Source organism: Mustelus asterias, chromosome 8, assembly GCF_964213995.1.
Source record: "Mustelus asterias chromosome 8, sMusAst1.hap1.1, whole genome shotgun sequence".
NCBI lineage: Eukaryota > Metazoa > Chordata > Chondrichthyes > Carcharhiniformes > Triakidae > Mustelus > Mustelus asterias.
In genome coordinates this window covers 21,700,131-21,726,359 of record NC_135808.1, presented here as the reverse complement: position 1 = coordinate 21,726,359, position 26,229 = coordinate 21,700,131, and the positions used below count along the sequence as shown (strand labels likewise).

The following is a 26,229-nucleotide window of genomic DNA, read 5'->3' as shown; positions in this document are numbered from 1 at the left end:
TCAGATTCATAGGTTTTAGTGAAATAATAAAGCAGATTTAGATAAGTAGTGAAAATGGATATGTAACCTAAAGTAACTTCGTGTGACCTAATATAATCAAGTGTAGTCGATATGATTAAAGCGGAGGAACTAGAGGAACTAAAGAAGTAATATAGCAATCACTAATTAAGGAAAGCAAACGATAGCCACCTGAGAAAACAAAGAAGACTGCTCGGTGGTTCAACTTAATAGTGGACCATAAACCAGCAGAGAGAATGTCTTTTCTGCTAAACACATTAGTGGACCATAAATCAGCAGGGGGATGTCTTTTCTTCTAAACACATTCGCCTTAGCTTACAAAACCACGATTATTGTACAAACAGAAAAGTTCAGATAAGAGCAAGAGTTATAACCACCATGGTTTAAGAAACGAAGAGATATAACAGGGAGCGACCGATTGCAAAGAAAACAGATAAAGGGTCAACTAAAAATAATGGTGGCCAAAGAAAGATAGGGCTGTAGGGTAAGATAACAACCAAGGACAGGCTGTAAAAGGGAGAGGAGGATCTTGAGATATGAGGCTGAAATGTACATAAAAGAGTGTAAGCCCAAGGGCTCTTTGGAGTTTTCCGGACGCTCCCGACTTTATCTCTTGTGCTGAGAAATAAAGTCTATTGCTTGGAAGATCGCTGCTCAGACTCTCTGTTTTAATTGATGTGAATAAATTGTCGTCCTGGGGAACCACGACAATCACTTCAAAGACTTCACTGGATTGTATTTCACCTGCCCTGTGTCTGCCCATTTCACCAACCTGTCTAATGGAACATTGATTCTGTCTGGATGGGAGACAAAGTGATGGAAGTGAAGCTTCAGTTTCACAGAGTCTTTGTTCAGAGCCTGTCTGGAGTAACTGTGTTCAGTTCTGGACACCGCACCTCAGGAAGGGGAGATTGGTCTTGGAGAGGGTTCCGATCACCAGAATAATAAAAGAAGGGCCAAAAGGCCTGTTTCTGAGCTGTAATTAGAAGGGCCAAAAGGCCTGTTTCTGAGCTGTAATTTTCTTTGGTTCTATGGGGTTAAATGAAAGGGGTTTTTATCCCCCAGAGTTTACCTGATTGGACAGTTCTCAACATTGAGGCAGTTTCTCACCCTGTTTGTGTCTATTCTGCCGGAGACTGATGACTCACTGAATCTCTTTACTCTGATTGGTTCAGTCCTATTTTGTGTCCAATCAGATTGAGGCTCAGTGTGAACAGGAAAAGACAGAAGGAGTGAGTTGAGAAAATGGCCTTTCTTTGAAAAAGAGTTTCCTCCAAATGTTTCCCCCAACATGAGGGAAGCAGCAATGATTGGATTGATAGAGCTGGTCCTTCTGTGTGGAGAGGTGTCTGCAGGTGAGTGATGGGGTGTGAGAGGGGCAATGCCTGGCTGGGTACTGGGGCATTAACCCTGGGTCAGAGTGATGGGGTGTGAGAGGGGCAATGCCAGGCTGGGTACTGGGGCATTAACCCTGGGTCAGTGAGTGATGGGGTGTGAGAGGGGCAATGTCAGACTGGGTACTGGGGCATTAACCCTGGGTCAGTGAGTGATGGGGTGTGAGAGGGGCAATGCCAGGCTGGGTACTGGGCCATTAACCCTGGGTCAGTGAGTGATGGGGTGTGAGAGGGGCAATGCCAGGCTGGGTACTGGGGCATTAACCCTGGGTCAGTGAATGATGGGGTGTGAGAGGGGCAATGCCAGGCTGGGTGGAGGTCTTGCTCTTGGTTTGGAATCAGTGTTTTGGGGTTCATGCCCTGATCTCTGTGTGTGTGTGTGTGTCAGGGTGTTGGTGTTTTTAGGGTGTATATCCTGAATTCTCTCTCTCTCTATTCCAGGCTCTCACTCTCTCCGGTATTTCTTCACGGGAATGACTTCGACCCCGAGTTTTCCGGAGTTTGTGGGTGTCGGTTCTGTGGACGGTGTCCAGTTTGTTGTGTCCGACAGCGATCGGAGGGAGCTGATCTCCCGGGAGCAGTGGATGGTGGAGAGCGAGGGTCGGGAAGCCTGGGAGCGGAAGAAGATGCTCGCACAGGAACGGGAGATGGGATTTAAAGCAAATATTCCGATCTACATGTCCCACACCAACCAGACAGGAGGTGAGTGCTCACTCTCCCAGCACCCGGGGATCCAGGTGGGAATGAGGAGAAACCCAGAGTGGATTAGGGACTGGGAGCCAGAGGCTGATTGGCTGCGATTGGAGATGTGACAGGAAATGTGATTGGCTGTGAATGTGTGGAGGGATTGTTTCCAGGGAGACTGGCTCTGATTGGCTGTGTGTGAGTGGAGGGGGTGGGGGGACGTCAGTGTAGTTGACGTTGATTGGCTGGTAGGATGAGATCGCCCAGTGAGACTGGTTTTGATTAGTTGTGCAGGTGGGATCGCCCATTGGGACTGTCTCTGATTGGCTCTTTGTGTTTCTGATCCACAGGGATCCACATCTACCAGCTGATGATTGGCTGTGACCTGAGGGATGATGGTACCACGAGTGGATTCAACCAGTATGGGTGGGACGTACATGATTTTCTCAGCTTCAACAAGGATCACATGGTGTGGGTGACCCCGGTCACATGGGGAGAGAGCATCAAAAACAGGCGGGACCGGCTGACTGGCAACATTCAGCGATGGAAACATTAGCTGGAGGTGGAGTGTATCGCGTGGCTGAGGAAATACCTGGAGTACGGACAGAGAGAATTGAGAGTCGGTGAGTGAGGGGGGTAATGAGAGTCGGGAGTGAGGGGGGGAGTGAGAGTCGGTGAGTGAGGGGGGGAGTGAGAGTCGGTGAGTGAGGGGGGAGTAAGAGTCGGTGAGTGAGGGGGGAGTGAGTCGGTGAGTGAGGGGGGAGTGAGAGTCGGAGAGTTAGACCGGAGTCAGAGTCGGAGAGTGAGGGGGGACTGAGAGTCGGTGAGTGAGGGGGGAGTGAGAGTCGGTGAGTGAGGGGGGAGTGAGAGTCGGTGAGTGAGGGGGGAGTGAGAGTCGGTGAGTGAGGGGGGGAGTGAGAGTCAGTGAGTGGGGGGGGGGTGGAGTGAGAGTCGGAGAGTCAGACCGGAGTCAGAGTCGGAGAGTGACGGGGGAGTGAGTCGGTGAGTGAGGGGGGAGTGAGAGTCGGAGAGTTAGACCGGAGTCAGAGTCGGAGAGTGAGGGGGGACTGAGAGTCGGTGAGTGAGGGGGGAGTGAGAGTCGGTGAGTGAGGGGGGAGTGAGAGTCGGTGAGTGAGGGGGGGAGTGAGAGTCAGTGAGTGGGGGGGGGGTGGAGTGAGAGTCGGAGAGTTAGACCGGAGTCAGAGTCGGAGAGTGACGGGGGAGTGAGTCGGTGAGTGAGGGGGGAGTGAGAGTCGGAGAGTTAGACCGGAGTCAGAGTCGGAGAGTGAGGGGGGACTGAGAGTCGGTGAGTGAGGGTGGAGTGAGAGTCGGTGAGTGAGGGGAGACTGAGAGTCGGTGAGTAAGGGGGGAGTGAGAGTCGGTGAAGGGGGTGATGCCAGGACTCTCTATCTCGAGGTTCCTGGACTGACTCCTCTTTCTTTCTCTCTCAGTTGCCCCCGTCGTGTCCTTTACCCGTCTGGGTGATTCTAACCGGCTGTCCTGTGCCGTCACCGGGTTTTACCCTGAAACCATCGAGGTGAATCTGTGGAGAAACGGAGTGATGATTGATGAGACTCTGTCCAGTGGGATCTTACCCAATCACGATAGCACCTACCAGATCCGGAAATGGGTAGAGTTTGATCCAGAGGACCAGGCCGAGTATTCCTGTCGGGTGGAACACAGCGGGATGAAGGAGACACTGGTGGTGATTTACGGTGAGACTGTTTCTCACTGTTAGAGAGGACCCAGCCTCAGACCAGGATCACAGGAGGGAGGGTCAGTGCTGAGCTGTCAGCCCAGGACAGCCTGAGGCCCAGGATAGAGAGAGAGGGAAATAAATATTAACCTTCAATGTGTTATATATCATGGCACCACCATTCGAGGGAAATAATTGTGTGTCCATGGATTTGACATGAAACATCCCCCACTGTATCCTGCTGTATTACAGTGCAACAGGATCCAGTGTCTTGTGGGATATTGCAGGATGGATAAGGCCCGGTGCACCTTGGGATATTACAGCATGACCGGGCCCAGTGCATCCTGGGAAGTAACTGGGAGTACAGGACCCACTGCGTTATTGGACATTACAGTGGGACAGGGCGCTGTGTATCATGAGATCCTTTAGTTGGTCAGGGCCCAGTGTATCCTGGGATATTACAGTAGGGACAAGGCCAAGTGTATCCTCGGATGTTACTGTCCACAAGGGCCTGGTTTAATTGGGATATTAGAGTATGACAGAGCCCAGTGTGTCCAGAGATATTATTGTACGACAAGACCCAGTGCATTTTGGGATATTATTGTCGCACGGGTTGCAGTGTATCCTGGGATTACAGTGCGATAGAGCCCAGAGTATCCTGTTATATTAAAGTGTGAATGATGTTTGTGTATCCTGGGATATTACAGTATAACAGGACCTGGTGTATCGTGGGATATTACAGTATGGTGGGGCCCAGTCTATCTTGGATATTGCAGCCTGACAGGACCTAGTGTGTACTGGGATATTGCAGTAATACCGAATGCAGTGTATCCTGGGATATTTTAATCAAACAAATCCCAGTGTATCCTGGGATATTGCAGCCTTATGGGGCCTGATGTATCCTGGGATATTACAGGAAGTGGGGCACCGTGTGCCTGGGATATTTGAAGGTAGACAGGGCCAGGTGTATCCTGGGATATGACTGATGCGATGACCCAGGGTATCATCGGATGTTACAGGAGGTAGGGCCCAGTGTGCCTGGGATATTACAGGAGGTAGGGTATGGTGTGCCTGGGATATTAGAGGATAGACAGGGCCCAGTATATCCAAGAAACAATACTTTTCACTGTATACCAATACATGTGACAATAAATCAAATATTACAGTAGGACAGGACCCAGTGCATCCTGGGAGTTTACTTCATGTCAGATTAAGATCAATATTCAAAAAAATAATGGAATTCCTTCTATTGGAGACAATTCCTGAAAATCTAGAATCAAATACTATAACAATGAATATTCAGCATGGATTTTGAAATGGAAAATCTTGCTTTACTCCACTCAGTGGATTTTTTGAGGATGTAACAAAGGGAATAGACAATGGTAATGTAATAGATATAATATCATATAATTTTTCAAATGTAATAGAAAAGGGGGTTCGTGATGGACTGATTGACAAGGTGAAAGCATGTGGAGTTAGGGGATGAGTGACAGAATGGATCACTCACTGACTTTGGGACAGAAAGCAGAGAGTGTGAGTAAAGGGAGTTATTCGGAGTGACAGAAAGTGGAAACTGTTTTTTTTTATTCATTCGTGGGACATGGGTGTCGCTGGCTGACCAGCATTTATTGTCCATCCCTAGTTGCCCTTGAGAAGGTGGTGGTGACAATGCTGTTAGGGAGGGAATTCTAGGATTTTGACCCAGTGACCTCGAAGGAATGGTGATAGATTTGCAAGTCAGGATGGTGAGTGGCTTGGAGGAGAACTTGCAGGTGGTGATCTTCCCATTTATCTGCTGCCCTTGTCCTTCTAGATGGAAGTGATCGTGTGTTTGGAAGATGCTGTCTCAGGATCTTCAGTGAATTGCTGCAGTGCATCTTGTAGATAGTACACACTGCTGCTACTGAGCACCGGTGGGAGACGGATTGAATATTTATAGATGTGGTGCCAATCAAGCGGGCTGCTTTGTCCTGGATGGTGTTGAGCTTCTTGAGTGTTGTTGGAGCTGCACCCATCCAGGCAAGAGGGGAGTATTCCATCACACTCCTGACTTGTGCCTTGTAGATGGTGGATAGGCTCTGGGGAGTCAGGAGGTGAGTTACTTGACACAGTATTCCTGGCCTCTGACCTGTCTTGCAGCCACTGTGTTTATGTGGTGAGTCCAGTTGAGTTTCTGGTCAATGGTAACCCCAAGGATGTTGACAATGGGGGATTCAGTGATGGTTACACCACTGAATGTTAAGGGGCGGTGGTTAGAGTGTCTCTTATTGGTGATGGTCATTGCCTGTAATTTGTGTGGCGCGAATGTTATTTGCCATTTGTCAGCCCAAGCCTGGATATTGTCCAGATCTTGTTGCATTTGAACATGGACTGCTTCAGTATCTGAGGAGTCATGAATGGTGCTGAACATTGTGCAATCATCGGCGAATATCCCCACTTCCGACCTTATGATGGAGGGAAGGTCATTGATGAAGCAGCTGAAGATTGTTGGGCCGAGGACACTACCCTGAGGGACTCCTGCAGAGATGTCGTGGAGCTGAGGTGACTGACCCTCCACAACCACAACCATCTTCCTATGTACCAGGTCTGACTCCAACCAGCAGAGAGTTTGCCCCCACTGATTCCAGTTTTGCTCGGGCTCCTTGATCCACACTCGGTCAAATATGGCCTTGATGTCAAGGGTTGTCACTCTCACCTCACCTCTGGAACTCAGCTCTTTTGTCCATGTTTGAACCAAGGCTGCAATGAGGTCAGGAGCTGAGTGACCCTGGCGAAACCTAAACTGGGCGTCGCTGAGCAGGTGCTGCATGACAGCACTGTCGATGACCCCTTCCATCACTTTACTGGTGATCGATAGTAGACTGATTGGGCGTTAATTGGCCGGGTTGGATTTGCCCTGCTTTTTGTGTGCAGGGCATAACCTGGGCAATTTTCCACATTGTTGCGTAGATGCCAGTGTTGTAACTGTACTGGAAGAGCTTGGCTTGGGGATCAGCAAGTTCTGGAGCACAAGTCTTCAGTACTATTGGTGGAATGTTATCAGGGCCCATTGCCTTTGCAGTATCCAGTGCCTCCAACCGTTTCTTGATATCACGTGAAATGAATCGAATGATCTGGAGACTGGTATCTGAGATGCTGGGGACCACTGGAGGAGGCCGAGATGGATCATCCACTCGGCACTTCAGGCTGGAGATTGCTGCGAATACTTCGGCTTTATCTTTTGCACTGATGTGCTGGGTTCCTCCATCATTCCACAAGGATCAGTGTTGGGATCACTGCTGTTCACAACTTACACTCCATAACTTGGATATTGGAATCAAAAACACCATTTCTTAATTTGCAGATAACACCAAATTGGGGGAATTATTTGATTTTGAGGAGAAATGTATTAAATTAATAGGACGTGAATAAACTTCAGCAAATAGTTGGTGAATAAAGTTCAGCACAGATAAACGTGAGGTATTTTTCAGTTAACGATGAATAGGGAGGGTTGAGGAAGAAAGGGATCTTGATGTACAAATACACCAATCAGTAAACATAGAGTTACAGGTTAGACAATAAACAAAATACAATCGAAAACCAGGTTTTACTTCTCGAGGAATAGAATTGTAAAGCAGGGACGTTATTGCCAAACCTTGGTTAGACCACATTTAAAGACCGTGTGCAGTTCCGGTCACCATTTCACACAAAGGATATCGGGTCAGGGGAGAGAGTGTGGAGAAGATTTACAGAGATTATTCCAGAGATGAGTGGGTGGAAATCTCAGGAAAGGATTGACCGGCTGGGACTCTGCTCTCGGGAAAACAGAAGGCTGAGGGTTGATCTAATCGAAGACTTTAAAATTATGAAATGTGTTTTATAGAGCGGACACACCGAGAGTGTTCCTCTTATGGGAAGAGCATATCCAGTGGCCATCAATACAAGAAACCCAATGGGGAATTCATGAGAAACCTCTTCACCCAAAGAGTGATGAGAATGTGGAGCTCGCTGCCACAGGGAGTGGCTGAATTGAACAGTATAGTTTAAGGGGAGGATAGACAAGCAAATGAGGGACAGGGGAATAGAGTTAAAATGGTCGAATTAGACGAGGAAAGATGTGAGGAGCCTCAGGTGGAACATAAATACCAGCATCAACTGGATGGTCCGAATGGTCGGTTCCTGTGTCCTTTTTCCTGTGTTTCCTGATTCTCTCTCCCTCTCTGATTCACTCTCTCATTTCTCTTTCTTCCTCTCTCATTCTCACTCTCACATTTCTCTTTCTTTCTCTCTGATTCACTCTCTCATTCTCTCTCCCTGAGCATTTTCTATCTCTCATTCACTCCTTCACTCATTCTTCGATGCTAGCCCCCTCTCTCTCTCTCTCTCTCTCTCTCACATTCTCTCTCTCTGATTCTCACTTTTCCCTCTCCCTGATTCACTCAGTCTCTCTGATTCTCTCTCTGATTCTCACTTTTCCCTCTCCCTGATTCACTCAGTCTCTCTGATTCTCTCTCTAACAGAACCAAAGTCTCGCTCCCAGGTTGCTGTTACTGTCGGGATTGTGGTCGGGGTCCTCGTGCTCATCGCTCTCATCATTGTGGCTGTCGTCATCTACAACAAGAAAGGTAGGAATTGGAGGGAAAAGAGCAGCTCCTCACTGGGGGGAGGGATTCTGGGAGAGTATTCCAGGGTGGGGGTGGCTCAGGCTGTGGGTCTCAGGTTGGTGTGGGGGGGGGGGTCACAGAGTGGGTGGAAGAGCCCCAGAGTTGGGACAGGGAGGATAAGGGGCTCAAGATTAAGGGGGAGTGTCTGTGAATTGTGGGAAGGGTCTCAGATTGCGGATGGAGTTCAGGGTATCTGTGAGGGTATCAGGTCAGAGTAAGGGTCCCGGGTCAGGGTGGGAGTGAGGGTCCAGGGTCAGGGTGGGAGTGAGGGTCTTGTGTCAGGGTGGGAGTGAGGGTCCAGGGTCAGGGTGGGAGTGAGGGTCTCGGGTTGTGGTGGGAGTGAGGGTTCAGAATTGTGTTGTCGGGGCTCAGTGCGAGCGAGAGTTCCAGCCTCTGTCTCTGATTTTCTCTCAGTCTCGTCACTCACTGAACATTCCATGTTTTACAGGGAGAGGGAACAGCGACTACAATCCTGCAAATAGTAAGCTGATCATCAAACACCGTGTGTGTGTGTGTGTGTGTATTTCTGTGTGTCACCGTCAGTATGTGTGTGAGAACCTCTTTCTTTCTCTGTGTCTCTCTTTGTCTCTCTCATTCTCTCTTTATCACATCCACAGTCTCTGTCTCTGTGAAAATGATGTGGAGATGCCGGCGTTGGACTGGGGTAAGCACAGTAAGAAGTCTCACAACACCAGGTTAAAGTCCAACAGGTTTATTTGGTAGCAAATACCATAAGCTTTCAGAACACAGCTCCTTCGTCAGATGGAGTGGAAATCTGTTCTCAAACAGTGCACAGACACAGAAATCAAGTTACAGAATACTGATTAGAATGCAAATCTCTACAACCAGCCAGGTCTTAAAGGTACAGATTATGTGGGTGGAGGGAGCATTCAACACAGGTTAAAGAGATGTGTATTGTCTCCAGACAGAACAGCTAGTGAGATTCTGCAAGATCAGGGGGAAAGCTGTGGGGGTTACTGATAATGTGACATAAATCCAACATCCCGGTTTAGGCCGTCCTCATGTGTGCGGAACTTGGCTATCAGTTTCTGCTCAGCGACTCTGCGCTGTCGTGTGTCGTGAAGGCCGCCTTGGAGAACGCTTACCTGAAGATCGAAGGCTGAATGCCCGTGACTGCTGAAGTGCTCCCCCACAGGAAGAGAACAGTTTTGCCTGGTGATTGTCGAGCGGTGTTCATTCATCCGTTGTCGTAGCGTCTGCATGGTTTCCCCAATGTACCATGCCTCGGGACATCCTTTCCTGCAGCATATCAGGTAGACAACGTTGGCCGAGTTGCAAGAGTATGTACCGTGTACCTGGTGGATGGTGTTCTCACGTGAGATGATGGCATCCGTGTCGATGATCCGGCACGTCTTGCAGAGGTTGCTGTGGCAGGGTTGTGTGGTGTCGTGGTCACTGTTCTCCTGAAGGCTGGGTAGTTTGCTGCGGACAATGATCTGTTTGAGGTTGTGCGGTTGTTTGAAGGCAAGAAGTGGGGGTGTGGGGATGGCCTTGGCGAGATGTTCGTCTTCATCAATGACATGTTGAAGGCTCCGGAGGAGATGCCGTAGCTTCTCCGCTCCGGGGAAGTACTGGACGACGAAGGGTACTCTGTCCACCGTGTCCCGTGTTTGTCTTCTGAGGAGGTCGGTGCTGTTTGTCTCTGTGGCGCGTCGGAACTGTTGATCGATGAGTCGAGTGCCATATCCTGTTCTTATGAGGGCATCTTTCAGCGTCTGGAGGTGTCTGTTGCGATCCTCCTCATCCGAGCAGATCCTGTGTATTCGGAGGGCTTGTCCGTAGGGTATGGCTTCTTTTACGTGTTTAGGGTGGAAGCTGGAGAAGTGGAGCATCATGAGGTTATCCGTGGGCTTGCGGTACAGTGAGGTGCTGAGGTGACCGTCCTTAATGGAGATGCGTGTGTCCAAGAATGCAACCGATTCCGGAGAGTAGTCCATGGTGAGTCTGATGGTGGGATGGAACTTGTTGATGTCATCATATAGATGTTTCAGTGATTGCTCACCATGACTCCAAAGGAAGAAAATGTCATCGATGTATCTAGTGTATAGCATCGGTTGAAGGTCCTGTGCGGTGAAGAAGTCTTGTTCGAACCTGTGCATGAAGATGTTGGCATATTGAGGTGCGAATTTTGTTCCATGGCTGTTCCGTGTGTCTGGATGAAGAACTGGTTGTTGAAGGTGAAGATATTGTGGTCCAGGATGAAGCGGATGAGTTATAAAATTGCATCTGGAAACTGGCAGTTGACGGCATTGAGTACTGAGGCCGTTGCAGCAATGCCTTCATCGTGGGGGATGCTGGTGTAGAGTGCCGAGACATCCATTGTGACGAGGAGTGCTCCTGGTTAAACTGCTCCATGTGTGTTGAGTTTCTGTAGGAAGTTTGTAGTGTCGCGACAAAAGCTGGGGGTTCTTAGTCCAATGGGTTTCAAGATGCCCTCGACATAGCCGGAGAGGTTCTCGCACAGGTTCCCATTTCCTGAAACGATGGGACGGCCGGGTGTGTTTGCCTTGTGTATTTTTGGGGGGCAGTAGAGATCTCCAACGCGTGGAGTACGTGGGATGAGAGCACGGAGGGTGCTCTGAAGGTCGGATCAAAGGTTTTGATCAGAGTGTTGAGTTGACGGGTGTGTTCTTTGGTCGGATCTGTGGGTAACTGTCTGTAGTGTTCCTCGTTGTTCACAACTGGACTGCATTCTTGGACACACGCATCTCCATTAAGGACGGTCACCTCAGCACCTCACTGTACCGCAAGCCCACGGATAACCTCATGATGCTCCACTTCTCCAGCTTCCACCCTAAACACCTAAAAGAAGCCATCCCGTACGGACAAGCCCCCCGAATACACAGGATCTGCTCGGATGAGGAGGATCGCAACAGACACCTCCAGACGCTGAAAGATGCCCTCATAAGAACAGGATATGGTGCTCGACTCATCGATCAACAGTTCCGATGCGCCACAGCCAAAAACCGCACCGACCTCCTCCGAAGACAAACATGGGACACGGTGGACAGAGTACCCTTCGTCGTCCAGTACTTCCCCGGAGCGGAGAAGCTACGGCATCTCCTCCGGAGCCTTCAGCATGTCATTGATGAAGACGAACATCTCGCCAAGGCCATCCCCACACCCCCACTTCTTGCCTTCAAACAACCGCACAACCTCAAACAGACCATTGTCCGCAGCAAACTACCCAGCCTTCAGGAGAACAGTGACCACGACACCACACAACCCTGCCACAGCAACCTCTGCAAGGACGTGCCGGATCATCGACACGGATGCCATCATCTCACGTGAGAACACCATCTACCAGGTACACGGTACATACTCTTGCAACTCGGCCAACGTTGTCTACCTGATACGCTGCAGGAAAGGATGTCCCGAGGCATGGTACATTGGGGAAACCATGCAGACGCTACGACAACGGATGAATGAACACCGCTCGACAATCACCAGGCAAAACTGTTCTCTTCCTGTGGGGGAGCACTTCAGCAGTCACGGGCATTCAGCCTTCGATCTTCAGGTAAGCGTTCTCCAAGGCGGCCTTCACGACACACGACAGCGCAGAGTCGCTGAGCAGAAACTGATAGCCAAGTTCCGCACACATGAGGACGGCCTAAACCGGGATGTTGGATTTATGTCACATCATCAGGAACCCCCACCGCTTTCCCCTTGATCTTGCAGAATCTCACTAGCTGTTCTGTCTGGAGACAGTACACATCTCTTTAACCTGTGTTGAATGCTCCCTCCACCCACATAATCTGTACCTTTAAGACCTGGCTGGCTGTAGAGATTTGCATTCTAATCAGTATTCTGTAACTTGATTTCTGTGTCTGTGCACTGTTGGAGAACAGATATCCACTCCATCTGATGAAGGAGCTGTGCTCTGAAAGCTTATGGTATTTGCTACCAAATAAACCTGTTGGACTTTAACCTGGTGTTGTGAGACTTCTTACTGTGTGAAAATGAACAGTTTTTAATGCCTCTCCTTCCTTTAACAGCTTCTGATGGTGGGAATTCCTCATCCAGATCCTCCACGCATTCCTGAGGTGTGAACTGTGTTGATAAATATTGGGAACTGATCCTTCCAGCAGGGATATTCCCACTGGATTTAGCTGTAGAATCTGGTGGGTGGGATGTGAGCTCAGTGTCTGTCTCTCGCTGTTTCGTCACTAAAGAGCAGCTCATCCAATCCAACACTGAGCTTTGAGACTGGCCTTCTGGGGGAAGCAGCAGTGGCAGCAGTCTCCGGGGTGGAGTCCGGCCCTGTAACTCAGAGGGCTAAGGAAAGGAAGAGGAAGGCGGTATTAATTGGGGACTCGACAGTCAGGGGGACGGACAGGCGATTTTGCAGAGGAAGGCGGGAGTCTCGCATGGTGGTCTGCCTCCCTGGGGCTGGGATCCAGGATGTCGCTGGGCGAGTCCCAGAAATCCTGAGGTGGGAGGGAGAGGAGCCGGAGGTAGCGGTACATATTGGTACCGCTGATGTGGGTAAGAAGGGGGAAGGGAACATGAAAAAAGAGTATTGGGAATTAGGGAGACAGCTGAGAAGGAGGAAAGCAAAGGTAGTAATCTCGGGATTGCTGCCTGTGCCACGGGAAGGTGAGGAAAGGAATGGAGTGAGGTGGAGGATGAATGTGTGGCTGAGGGAATGGTGCAGGGGGCAGGGATTCAGGTTCCTGGACCATTGGGACCTCTTTACAAAGAACAAAGAACAATACAGCACAGGAACAGGCCCTTCGGCCCTCCAAGCCCGCGCCGCTCCCCGGTCCAGGATTGAATCCTGAATCCAGGATCCCCGCCCAATTTTCCAGCCTATCTACATCCTAATATCCTATCCACTGAGCTGTCCCTCACAGCTACGATGCTTTGTTCATCACAACCTATTAACTCACCCCCACCCCCCCATTCCAGACCATGTGATCTCCAGGGAGAGGTGAAAACTCAGAGTGAAAACCCCAGGGCCAATATGGGGAAAATAAATCTGGGAAATTCCTCTCCGACCCCCTGAGGCGATCGAAACGAGTCCAGGAGATCACACTGGCCCTGATCGGAAAATGCTTCCCAACCCTATTCATTTCCACTTCTGCTCTACGAACACCATCTGAATTCCCTGCCCCCGAGACAGGTTCCCAACTATCCGCAGTCTCGCTCTGTACTGGCACCAGCAAGATGATCATAGAATGAAGCCTTGAAACGAGAAACAAAGAACAATTAGCCCGCGCCGCTCCCTGGTCCAAACTAGACCACTCTTTTGTATCCCTCCATTCCCACTCCGTTCATATAGCTGTCTAGATAAGTCTTAAACGTTCCCAGTGTGTCCGCCTCCACCACCTTGCCCGGCAACACATTCCAGGCCCCCACGACCCTCTGTGTAAAATATGTCCTTCTGATATCTGTGTTAAACCTCCCCCCCTTCACCTTGAACCTATGACCCCTCGTGAACGTCACCACCGACCCGGGGAAAAGCTTCCCACCGTTCACCCTATCTATGCCTTTCATAATTTTATACACCTCTATTAAGTCTCCCCTCATCCTCCGTCTTTCCAAGGAGAACAACCCCAGTTTCCCCAATCTCTCCTCATAACCAAGCCCCTCCATACCAGGCAACATCTTTAGGGGCAGGTGTGACCTGTATACTAAAAACGGGTGGCACTTGAATCCCAGGGGGACCAATATCCTGGCAGGAAGGTTGGCTAAGGCTACTGGGGAGAGTTTAAACTCGATAGGTTGGGGTGAGGGGATCAAAGCGACGTGACTGAGAGTGAGGGAGGTAGCTCGCAAACAGGGTTATAGGCAGTGCAAGAGGGCAGGTGGACTGGGAACAGAGAAGGGGAGAGGTCAAGACCATAGGATTGAGAGGTGTCTACTCTAATGCCAGGAGTATAGTGAATAAACAACTAGCTAAAGGAGGAGAGGGCTTGGGAGATGTTAGTAGCACTTCAACAAACCAGGTCCAGATAAAGGCTGGCATGAAGACACTTTGCCTGAATGCACGAAGCATTCGAAACAAAGTAAATGAGTTGATGGCACAAATCCATACAAATGAATATGATCTAGTGTCCATCACAGAAACGTGGTTGCAGGGTGACCGAGACTGGGAACTGAATATACAGGGTTATCAGGCATTTAGGAAGGATAGACACGTAGAAAAAGGAGGTGGGGTAGCTTTGTTAATAAAGGATAATATCAGGACGGTAGTGAGAGACGACATAGGCTCTAAGGAGCAAAACGTGGAATCGTTGTGGGTGGAGATAAGGAATAGTAGGGGGAGAAAGACACTGGTAGGCGTGGTCTATAGGCCCCCAAATAATAACTTAGAGGTGGGGAGGGCTATAAACAAGCAAATAATGGATGCGTGCAAAAGTGGAACGGCAATAATCATGGGGGATTTTAACCTACATATTGATTGGTCGACTCAAATTGGACGTGGAGGGCTTGAGGAAGAGTTCTTGGAATGCTGTCGGGATTGTTTCATTGAACAGTATGTTACAGAACGTATGAGAGAGCGAGCTATGTTGGATCTGGTTCTGTGCAATGAGACAGGTAGGATTAAGGATCTTCTTGTGAAGGATCCTCTTGGGATGAGTGATCATAATATGGTGGAATTTCTGATACAGATGGAGGGTGAGAAAGTAGGGTCCCAAACCAGTGTCCTCTGCTTGAACAGAGGGGAGTACGATAGGATGAGGGTGGAATTGGCTAATGTAGACTGGGCGAGCAGACTGGTAGGTAGGACAGCTGAGGAACAGTGGAGGATTTTTATGGAGATTTTTTTAAGTACTCAGCAAAAATATATTCCGGTGATAAAGAAGGACTGTAAGAAGAAGGATAACCGGACGTGGATAACGAAGGAAATAAAGGAGAGTATTAAAATAAAATCAGATGCGTACAGAGTGGCCAAAAATAGTGGAGAATTAGTGGATTGGGAAAGCTTTAAAGAAAAACAAAGAACGACTAAGAAAGCGATTAAGAAAGGAAAGATAGATTATGAAACTAAACTAGCTCAAAATATAAAAAATGATAGTAAAAGTTTTTACAAGTATATAAAAAGGAATAGAGTGGCTCGAGTGAATGTTGGACCCTTGGAAGATGAGAGGGGGGATTTAATAGTGGAAAACGAGGAAATGGCTGAGACTATAAATAAGTTCTTTGTGTCGGTCTTCACGGTGGAAGACACAAATAGTTTGCCGAATATTAGAGATCGAGAGTTGGTGGGAGGGGAGGTCCTTAATACAATTACTGTTACTAAGGAGGTGGTGCTTGGTAGACTAATAGGACTGAAGGTAGACAAGTCCCCGGGCTTGGATGGAATGCATCCCAGTATCCCAGGGTACTGAAAGGAATGGCTGAGGTAATAGCAGATGCGTTAGTAGTAATTTATTAAAATTCGCTGGACTCTGGGGTAGTGCCGGCTGACTGGAAAACAGCTACTGTTACGCCGCTGTTTAAAAAAGGAAGTAGACAAAAGGCGGGTAACTACAGGCCGGTTAGCTTAACGTCCGTAGTTGGGAAGATGCGAGAGTCCATTATTAAAGAGGAAATAACAGAGCACCTGAATAAGAATGGTTCGATCAAGCAGACGCAGCATGGATTCATGAAGGGAAAGTCGTGTTTGACGAATCTACTGGACTTTTATGAAGATGTCACTAGTGCAGTTGACAGAGGGGAACTGGTGGATGTGGTGTTTTTAGATTTCCAGAAGGCGTTCGATAAGGTGCCTCACAAAAGGTTGCTGCAGAAGATTGGGGTACACGGAGTTAGGGGTAAGGTGTTGGCGTGGATTGGGGATTGGCTATCTAACAGGAAGCAGAGAGTTGGGATAAATGGGTGCTTTTCTGGTTGGCAGTTGGTGACCAGTGGCGTGCCGCAGGGATCGGTGCTGGGGCCTCAATTGTTTACCATTTACATAGATGATCTGGAGGAGGGGACTGAATGTAGGGTATTCAAGTTTGCTGATGACACGAAGGTGAGTGGGAAAGCGAATTGCGTGGAGGACGCGGAAAGTCTGCAGAGAGATTTGGATAGGCTGAGCGAGTGGGCGAGGATCTGGCAGATGGAATATAACGTTAGCAAATGTGAGGTTATCCACTTTGGAAGAAATAATAGTAACTTGGAATATTATTTAAATGGAGAAAAATTACATTGTGCGACTGTGCAGAGGGACCTGGGGGTCCTTGTGCACGAATCGCAAAAACTCAGTCTTCAGGTGCAGCAGGTGATCAAGAAGGCGAATGGAATGTTGGCCTTTATCGCGAGGGGGATAGAATATAAAAGCAGGGAGGTCTTGCTGCAACTGTACAAGGCACTGGTGAGGCCGCAACTGGAGTACTGTGTGCAGTTTTGGTCCCCTTATTTGCGAAAGGATATATTGGCCTTGGAGGGAGTGCAGAGAAGGTTCACCAGGTTGATACCGGAGATGAGGGGTGTGGCATATGAGGAGAGATTAAACAGATTGGGTCTGTACTCGTTGGAGTTTAGAAGGATGAGGGGTGATCTTATAGAGACATATAAGATAATGAAGGGGCTGGATAGGGTAGAGGTGGAGAGATTCTTTCCACTTAGAAGGGAAACCAGAACTAGAGGGCACAGCCTCAAAATAAGGGGGGGCCGGTTCAGAACAGAGTTGAGGGGGAACTTCTTCGCTCAGAGGGTAGTGAATCTCTGGAATTCTCTGCCCATTGAAGTGGTGGAGGCTTCCTCGTTGAATATGTTTAAATCACGGGTAGATAGTTTTCTGATCGATAAGGGAATTAGGGGATATGGGGAGCAGGCGGGTAAGTGGAACTGATTCGCTTCAGATCAGCCATAATCTTGTTGAATGGCGGGGCAGGCTCGAAGGGCCAGATGGCCTCCTCCTGCTCCTATTTCTTATGTTCTTATGTTCTTCTGGAGACGGCTGCTCCTGTACAGTCTGAGGGTGGAGACATTGTGGGTGTTGAGGTGTCGAGACATCCGGAAACATCTCACCCTGGACAGCCTCCGCTAAGCTGCTCAATTTCCTTAAGGAAGTCAGAATTCCCAGAGTTTTCCCTGAAGTTGGCCACTGGGGTTTGTCATTCCCACAGGATTTAACATCAATCGTGTTTTGTGATGAGTCTGATCATTTGCTGAATGTTTGGGGTGTGGAGTAGAAGTCAGGAGTTTAGCTGGTGTTTAGAGGTCTGATGGGTTTAGCTGGTGTTTGGGGGTCTGTTGGATTAGCTGGTGTTTGGGGTCTGATGGGCTCTGCTGGTGTTTGGGGGTCTGATGGGTTTAGTGGGTGTTTGGGGTTCTGATGGGTTTCGCGGGTGTTTGGGGTTCTGATGAGTTTAGCTGGTGTCTGGGGGTCTGATGGGTTTAGCGGGTGTTTGGGGGTCTGATGGGTTTTGCTGGTGTTTGGGGGTCTGATGGGGTTTGGGGGTCTGATGGGTTTTGCTGGTATTTGGGGATCGGATGGGTTTAGCTGATGTTGGGGATCTGATGGGTTTTGCTGGTGTTTCGGGGTCTGATGGGTTTAGCTGGTGTTTGGGGGTCTGATGGGTTTAGCTGGTGTTTGGGGGTCTGTTGGGTTTAGCTGGTGTTGTGTGGGTGGAAAGTTGAATGATATAAAATTTATGTTTGACAGCAAGTTTGAGAGTGCAGAGTTTGTATGTTCCTGTCAGGATTAAAGGCAAACTAAATAGGAATAAGGAACCTTGGTTCTCGAGGGAGATTGTAACACTGATTAAGAGGAAGAGAGAGTTGCATGAAATGTACAGGCAGCAAGGAACAGATCAAATGCTCGAGGAGTATAAAAAGTGCAAGAAGCTACTTAAGAGGGAAATCAGGAGGGCCAAAAGAAGACATGGGGTTGCTTTGGCAGACAGAGTGAAGGAAAATTCAAAGAGCTTCTATAGGTATGTTAGGAGCAAAAGGATAGTGAGGGATAAAATTGGTCCTCTTGAAGACCAGAGTGGTCGACTGTGTATGGAACCAAAAGAGATGGGGGAGATACTAAATGGTATTTTTGCATCCGTATTTACTGAGGAAACGGGCATGGAGTCTACGGAAATAGGGCAAACAGGTAGGGAGGTCATGGAACCTTTACAGATTAAAGGGGAGGAGGTGCTCGCTGTCTTGAGGCAAATCAGCGTGGATAAATCCCCAGGACCAGACAGGGTATTCCCACGGACCTTGAGGGAAGCTAGTGTTGAATTTGCAGGGGCCCTGGCAGACATATTTAAAATGTCAGTATTCACGGGAGAGGTGCCAGATGATTGGAGGGTGGCTCATGTTGTTCCGTTGTTTAAAAAAGGTTCCAAAAGAAATCCGGGAAATTATAGGCCAGTAAGTTTGACGTCGGTGGTGGGCAAGTTATTGGAAGGTGTGATAAGGGATAGGATCTACAGATATTTGGATAGACAGGGACCTATTAGGGAGAGTCAACGTGGCTTTGTGCGTGGTAGGTCATATTTGACCAATTTATTAGAGTTTTTCGAGGAGGTTACCAGGAAAGTGGATGAAGGGAAGGCGGTGGATGTTGTCTACCTGGATTTCAGCAAGGCCTTTGACAAGGTCCCTCATGGGATGTTAGTTAGGAAGGTTCAGTCGCTAGGTATACATAGGGGGGGGTAGTAAATTGGATTAGACACTGGCTCAATGGAAGAAGCCAGAGAGTGGTTGTGGAGGATTGCTTCTCTGAGTGGAGGCCTGTGACTAGTGATGTGCCGCAGGGATCAGTGTTGGGTCCATTGTTGTTTGTCATCTATATCAATGATCTGGATGATAATGTGGTAAATTGGATCAGCAAGTTTGCTGATGATACAAAGATTGGAGGTGTAGTGGACAGTGAGGAAGGTTTTCAAAGCTTGCAAGGGATTTGGACCAACTAGAAAAATGGGCTAAAATATGGCAAATGGAATTTAACGCAGACAAGTGTGAGATATTGCACATTGGAAGGACAAACCAAAGTAGAACGTACAGGGTAAATGGTAGGACTCTGAAGAGTGCAGTTGAACAGAGGGACCTGGGAATACAGGTACAGAATTCCCTAAAAGTGACGTCACAGGTGGATAGGGTCGTAAAGAGTGCCTTTGGTACATTGGCCTTTATAAATCGGAGTATCGAGTATAAAAGTGGGAGTGTTATGGTAAGGTTATCTAAGGCATTGGTGAGGCCGAATTTGGAGTATTGTGTACAGTTTTGGTCACCTCGTTACAGGAAGGATGTAAATAAGGTTGAAAGAGTGCAGAGAAGGTTCACAAGGATGTTGCCAGGACTTGAGAAGCTGAGTTACAGAGAGAGATTGAATAGGTTGGGACTTTATTCCCTGGAGCGCAGAAGATTGAGGGGAGATTTGATAGAGGTGTATAAGATTTTGATGGGTAAAGATAGAGTGAATGCAAGCAGGCTTTTTTCGCTGAGGCGAGGGGAGAAAAAAACCAGAGGGCATGGGTTAAGGGTGAAAGGAGAAAAGTTTAAAGGGAATATTAGGGGGGGCTTCTTCACGCAGAGAGTGGTGGGAGTGTGGAATGAGCTGCCCGATAAAGTGGTAAATGCTTTTAACATTTAAGAAAAACTTGGATGGGTTCATGGATGAGAGGGGTGTGGAGGGATATGGTCCTAGTGCAGGACAGTGGGACTCGGCAAAAAATGGTTTGGTACAGACAAGAAGGGCCAAAAGGCCTGTTTCTGAGCTGTAATTTTCTATGGTTCATTCAGCTCATCATGTCCCTGCCTGTTAATGAAGAGCTCTCCAGCCTAATCTCACCTTCCTGTACTCGGTCTGCAGCTCTGTCGATCACAGCTCTTCAACTCGACATCCAAGAATTGATTCAATGTGGTGAGAGTTTCTGCCTCTACCATCCTTTCAGACAGTGAGTCCCGGGTCCCTCCCACCCTCTGGGTGAAAAACTCTTTCCTCATTTCCCGCTGATCGTTCTCCCAATTACTTTAAATCTATGGCCCTGGTTTTTGATCCTCTGCTAAGGTAAATGTGTTATCTCTATTTACCATGGCTCCTCATAATTATATCCACCCCAATTAAATCTCCCCTCGGCCTCCTCTATTCTACAGAATCCTATTCCAGCCTATCCGCTCTTTCCTCACAGTGAACATTCTCCAGCCCTGTCCACATTAAACAATCTCCTCTGCATTCTCTCCAATACAATCACATCTTTTGTGTAATGTGCTGACCAGACTGTTTGCAATGCATCAGCTGTCGTCTATCTGGTGTTGTTTGCAGTTCTAACAAAGCCACTCTGCTCTGTGCCATGAATAACAATGGAGAACATGTTATATACCTTCCTAAACATGTTAGTGACCTGTCCTGGCATCTTTCCCAATCTGGGGACATACACTCCTGGGTCCCTCTGTTCCTCCACATGATTCATTTGCCTCCCATTTATTGGGGATTCCCTTTGCCTTGTTAATCCTCCTGAAATCCATCACCTCACAATGTGCCGGATTGAATTCCATTTTCCAACTGTTCTTCCCAACTGCCCAGACCATCTCTAACTTGCTGCAGTCTGAAGCTTTCCTCCTCACTGTCACCCACACGGACAATATTTCTACATCTGTAAACTTCTTTATCATTCCCCCTACATTTATATCCATATCATTCAGATCAACTACAAAAAGCGAGGGAGTGAGTTCTGGGCCCTATGGACCCCCCACTGGGAACATGATTCTCGTCACAATGAACCCTTTAACCCTTTGCTTCCTGCCACTGAGTTAATTTGGGGTCTGATTTGTCAGTGATCACTTGGGTGCCAAGGAAATTTTACTTTTTTGACCAACCTGTCGTGTGGGACCTTATCTTATATATTGTTTAAAGCATTATTAAATTGCATGATTACCACTTCCCCTGAACTGCCCTTATCAAACCTCCTTGGAATCATTGAACCCCTACAGTGCAGTGCAATCCCTACTGATTCGGCCCATCAGGTTTGCACTGACTCTCCAACTGAGTGTCTTATCCTGGCCCACTGCCACCCCCGCCAACCCACAACTCCCTCTGCTGCCTACCCCGTAACCCCGTGCATTTCCCATGGCTAATTCACCAAACCAAAAGGCCCCACTCTTTCCTTATCCTTTTCTCTTCGTGTATTTATGGAACATCCTTGGAGGTTTACTGATTCTTCTTGCCAGCACTAGTGGACCTACCCCATTATGGGTAGGACAGCCTTTGCTGCTGGTGTTTGTAGGAGTTGGGTGGATCTGATGGGTTTTGTTGGGGGGTGTTCCAGCTCGGCTGGGTTTGCCTCACTCTATAATGATGTATTTCTTTCTCATCCCCAGTGTTCTCCAGTGTCCGGTTTCTAATCCAGGGACACCAGTCCCCGAGCTCAGCGGCAGGAGTGGATGAGAGAATCGGGAAGGAAGAAATCAGTTGCTAGTGGTGTCCTGCAAGGATCTGTTTTGGGGCCACTGCTGTTTGTCATTTTTATTAATGACCTGGATGAGGGCGTAGAAGGATGGGTTCGTAAATTTGCGGATGACACTAAAGTCGGTGGAGTTGTGGACAGTGTGGAAGGATGTTGCAGGTTACAGAGGGACATAGATAAGCTGCGGAGCTGGGCTGAGAGGTGGCAAATGGAGTTTAATGCGAATAAGTGTGAGGTGATTCACTTTGGAATGAGTAACAGGAATACAGATTACTGGGCTAATGGTAAGATACTTGGTAGTGTGGATGGGCAGAGAGATCTCGGTGTCCCTGTGCATAGATCCCTGAAAGTTGGCACCCAGGTTGATAGGGTTGTTAAGAAGGCGTACGGTGTGTTAGCTTTTATTGGTAGAGGGATTGAGTTTCGGAGCCATGAGGTCATGTTGCAGCTGTACAAAACTCTGGTGCGGCCGCACTTGGAGTATTGCGTACAGTTCTGGTCGCTGCATTATAGGAAGGATGTGGAAGCATTGGAAAGGGTGCAGAGGAGATTTACCAGGATGTTGCCTGGTATGGTGGGAAAGTCTTATGAGGAAAGGCTGAGGGACTTGAGGCTGTTTTCGTTCGAGAGAAAGTTAAGAGGTGACTTAATAGAGGCATACAAGATGATCAGAGGATTAGATAGGGTGAACAGTGAGAGCCTTTTTCCTCGGATGGTGATGGCTAGCATGAGGGGACATAGCTTTAAATTGAGAGGTGATGGATATAGGACAGATGTCAGAGGTAGGTTCTTTACTCAGAGAGTAGTAAGGACGTGGAATGCCCTGCCTGCAACAGTAGTGGACTCGCCAACATTAAGGGCATTTAAATGGTCATTGGATAAACATATGGATGATATTGGAATAGTGTAGGTTAGAGGGGCTTTAGATTGGTTTCACAGGTCGGCGCAACATCGAGGGCCGAAGGGCCTGTACTGCGCTGTAATGTTCTATGTTCTATGATTTCATGGAGGTGACAGCGACTGACTGATTCAAGCTCTACATATGGAACTCTGCAAATGGAACTGGGATGTTTTATCAGGAATTGCTCTATTTGCAGCTGGAAGTTTTAATCTCTTCTGATCTGCCCTGTTTACCCTGAGTCGAGTTTAGGAATCCATTTCACTCACTGCCGATTCACTCATTGCTTTCACTGTGAGATGGGTGGGTTAGAAATGAGGGGGTTCGCTCCCTGGGACAATCCCCGGGGTTTACACTGGTGCGGGGAAATTGGGAAGGAGCTGTTGTGCTGAACCCACAGGCTGGGATTGGGAGGAATGAATTGTTGTGGATCGGGGAATCTGTGTCTCAGAGATATTTTGATGGTGTGAGGATGTTTGGGTTTTTCAAACCAGAATCTGTTTCTGCAATTTTTGACATTGCTCTAATTTCTACAATAAATGAGATTTGGTTTTCACTTCCTGCCTCTGTAAAGTCTTGAGTACAAAAATAATGCCACAGATAACACCGCTGTGGTGGGGGACATTTTAAAACGTAACAGAATGACACACATTCAATCACAGTTGCATTTGTTTCCCAACATCATTTCTAGGGGGGAGGTTGTGGTGGAGGAGGTGGGGTGCTTGTTGTGGATTCTTTGCCTCCACCCCACTGCTTGGTCCCAAAGCCTTTGGTAATGACCAACCTGTCAACTATCATTTCATTTTCAAAAATCAGAGACAAAGGCACAAACATCGCCGAGAGTGAATTAGCAAATTAGCCCCAGTCTAATCTATATTTTCCTTTCTCGAAAATATACACCAATACCAGGTTACACCCATGACAATTTATCTTAATTTGGTGGTGTGTGCGCAGTGATTTGATTTAATTTGATTTGTTATTGTCACAAGTATTGACATACAGTGAAAAGTACTGTTTCTTGTGCGCTATACAGAGCATACCGTTCATAGAGAAGGAAACGAGATTGCAGAATTAGTGTTACAGTCATAGCTCGGGTGTCGAGAAAGATCAGCTTAATGCAAGGTCGGTACATTCAAAAGTCTGATGGCAGCAGGGAAGAAGCTGTTCTTGAGTTGGTTGGTACGTGACCTCAGACTTTTGTATCTTTTTCTCGATGGAAGAAGGTTGAAGAATGAATGTCCTGGGTGCATGCGGTCCTTAATTATGCTGGCTGCTTTGCCAAGGCAGCAGGAAGTGTAGACAGAGTCAATGGATGGGAGGCTGGTTTGCGTGATGGATTGGGCTACATTGACGACCTTGTGTAGCTTTTTGCAGTCTTGGGCAGAGCAGGAGCCATAACCAAGCTGTGATACAGCCAGAAAGAATGCTTTCTATGGTGCACCTGTAAAAGTTGGTGAGAGTCATAGCTGACATGCCAAATTTCCTTAGTTTTCTGAGAAAGTAGAGAAAGTGCATATGTTTCCTAACACTACATCTCATTCTCAATCACTTTCTGCAGACAAACATCCCATTGGTTTCCATCCAATCTCATCCATGAGCGTTGGAGAATATTGACAGTCCAATGTCATATTTTCTTTTCTTGACATTGGATTTGATTTTTGACACGAACATGTTTGCTCCTTATCGAAACTAAAAGCAGGAGTAGGCCATTCGGCCCTTTGCGCCTGCTCTGCCTTTCATTTTGATCGTGGCTGATCATCAACATCCTGATTTCCCCCTTCCCCCCATATCTTTGGTGACATCTCATTACTTAAGCAGACGATTAAATTACACTGATATTCTCCAAATCATCTCAAATCCTGATAGCCCCATGTATAGTTTATTTCTTCACATTCCGAGAAAGGAACAAAAGTGTATTTTAATTCCCAGGGAGTTTCTCCTTTTGCATTTAAAGTTTTAATTCATATGTATTAAATTCATGAATTCCAATTTCTTCTGCCCTTTCTTTATGTTTGCTTAATGTCTGCGAGTCATTGGTTAGTGTGTTTATGTCAGGTCTCACATTCCCAGGCACTCTGATTTGATTTGATTTATTATTGTCACATGTATTTACATACAATGCAAAGTATTGTTTCTTGCGCGCTATACAGACAAAGCATACCGTTCGTGGCGAAGGAAACAAGAGAGTGTAGAATGTACTGTTACAGTCATAACTAGGGTGTCGAGAAAGATCAACTTAGTGCAAGATAGGTCCATTCAAAAGCCTGCTGGCAGCAGGAAAGAAGCTGTTCTTCTGTTGGTTGGTGCATGACCTCAGACTTTTGTATCTTTTTCCCGATGGATGAAGAAGGAAGAGAGAATGTCCGGGGTGCGTGGGGCCCTTAATTATGCTGGCTGCTTTGTTAAGGCAGCAGGAAGTGTAGACAGAGTCAATGCATGGGAGGCTGGTTTGCGTGATGGATTGGGCTGCATTCACTCCTGCTGTCTTGGACAGAGCAGGAACCATACCGAGCTGTGGTACAGCCAGAAAGAATGCTTTCTATGGTGCATCTATAAAAGTTGCTGAGAGTTATAGCTGACATGCCAAATTTCCTTAGACTTCTGAGAAAGCAGAGATGATGGTGGGCTTTCTACACGATATTATTGGCATGGGGGGGATTAAGACAGGTTGTTGGTGACCTGGATACCTAAAAACCTGAAGCCCTCAACCCATTCTACATTGTCCCTGTTGATGTAGACAAGGGCATGTTCTCCTTTACGCTTCCTGAAGTCGATGACAATCTCCTTCATGTTGTTGACATTGAGGGAGAGATTATTGTTGCTGCACCAGTTCACCAGATTCTCTATCTCATTCCTGACCTCTGTCTCATCATTGTTTGAGATCTGACCCACTACGGTGGTATCGTCAGCAAACTTGAAAATCGAGTTGGAGGGGAAGGGGGCCAAGGACACAGCCTTGTGGGACACCGGTTTTGAGGTTGATTGTGGAGGAGGTGTTGTTGCCTATCCTTACTGATTGTGGTCTCTGGGTTCGGAAGTTCAGGATCAAGTCGTAGGAACTGAGGCCCAGACCATGGAGTTTGGAGATGAGTTTCGTAGGAATAATGGTGTTGAAGGCTGAGCTATTGTCAATAAATAGGAGTCTGATATAGGTGTATTTGTTATCGAAGTGTTCCAGGATTGAGTGCAGGGCCCGGGAGATGGTGTCTGCTGTGGACCTGTTGCGGCGGTACGCGAACTGTGGTGGATCCAGTCTCGGGAAATAATAAACATCTTTGAACTATTGGATCCTTTGTATCAAATTGGTATCTGCAGATAAGTTTCCAAATACTTATAGCTGTTGGGAATATTGTTACACTTTGCAGTACTGGACACAATTGTCTCCTGTGCAGGTGTGTGTTTTCATAAAACCAATGCAAAAGATTTATTCTGCTCGGAGCTGAATGGGTTAATTCTAAATTAAAACACGTTCGGTGAAGGAATTCACTGTCACTGCGATTTCAGAAAGAGACTGGGTTACAATGTTCTCAGAGTA

The 26,229-nt window shown here is 47.7% G+C and overlaps 1 protein-coding gene and 1 pseudogene across 2 annotated transcripts in view; one reads left to right on the top strand and one right to left on the bottom strand.

The window, feature by feature from the left end:
- Positions 1 to 26,229, bottom strand: part of LOC144497682 (uncharacterized) — a 273,548-nt gene that overhangs the window by 166,152 nt on the left and 81,167 nt on the right. The gene's annotated exons all lie outside the window — the stretch shown is intronic.
- On the top strand, positions 1,225 to 26,044 carry LOC144496923 (class I histocompatibility antigen, F10 alpha chain-like; annotated as a pseudogene). The gene is made up of 7 exons (XR_013498468.1): positions 1,225 to 1,373; positions 1,854 to 2,114; positions 2,447 to 2,719; positions 3,548 to 3,811; positions 8,292 to 8,396; positions 8,884 to 8,916; positions 21,711 to 26,044. The product of XR_013498468.1 is annotated as a class I histocompatibility antigen, F10 alpha chain-like (transcript).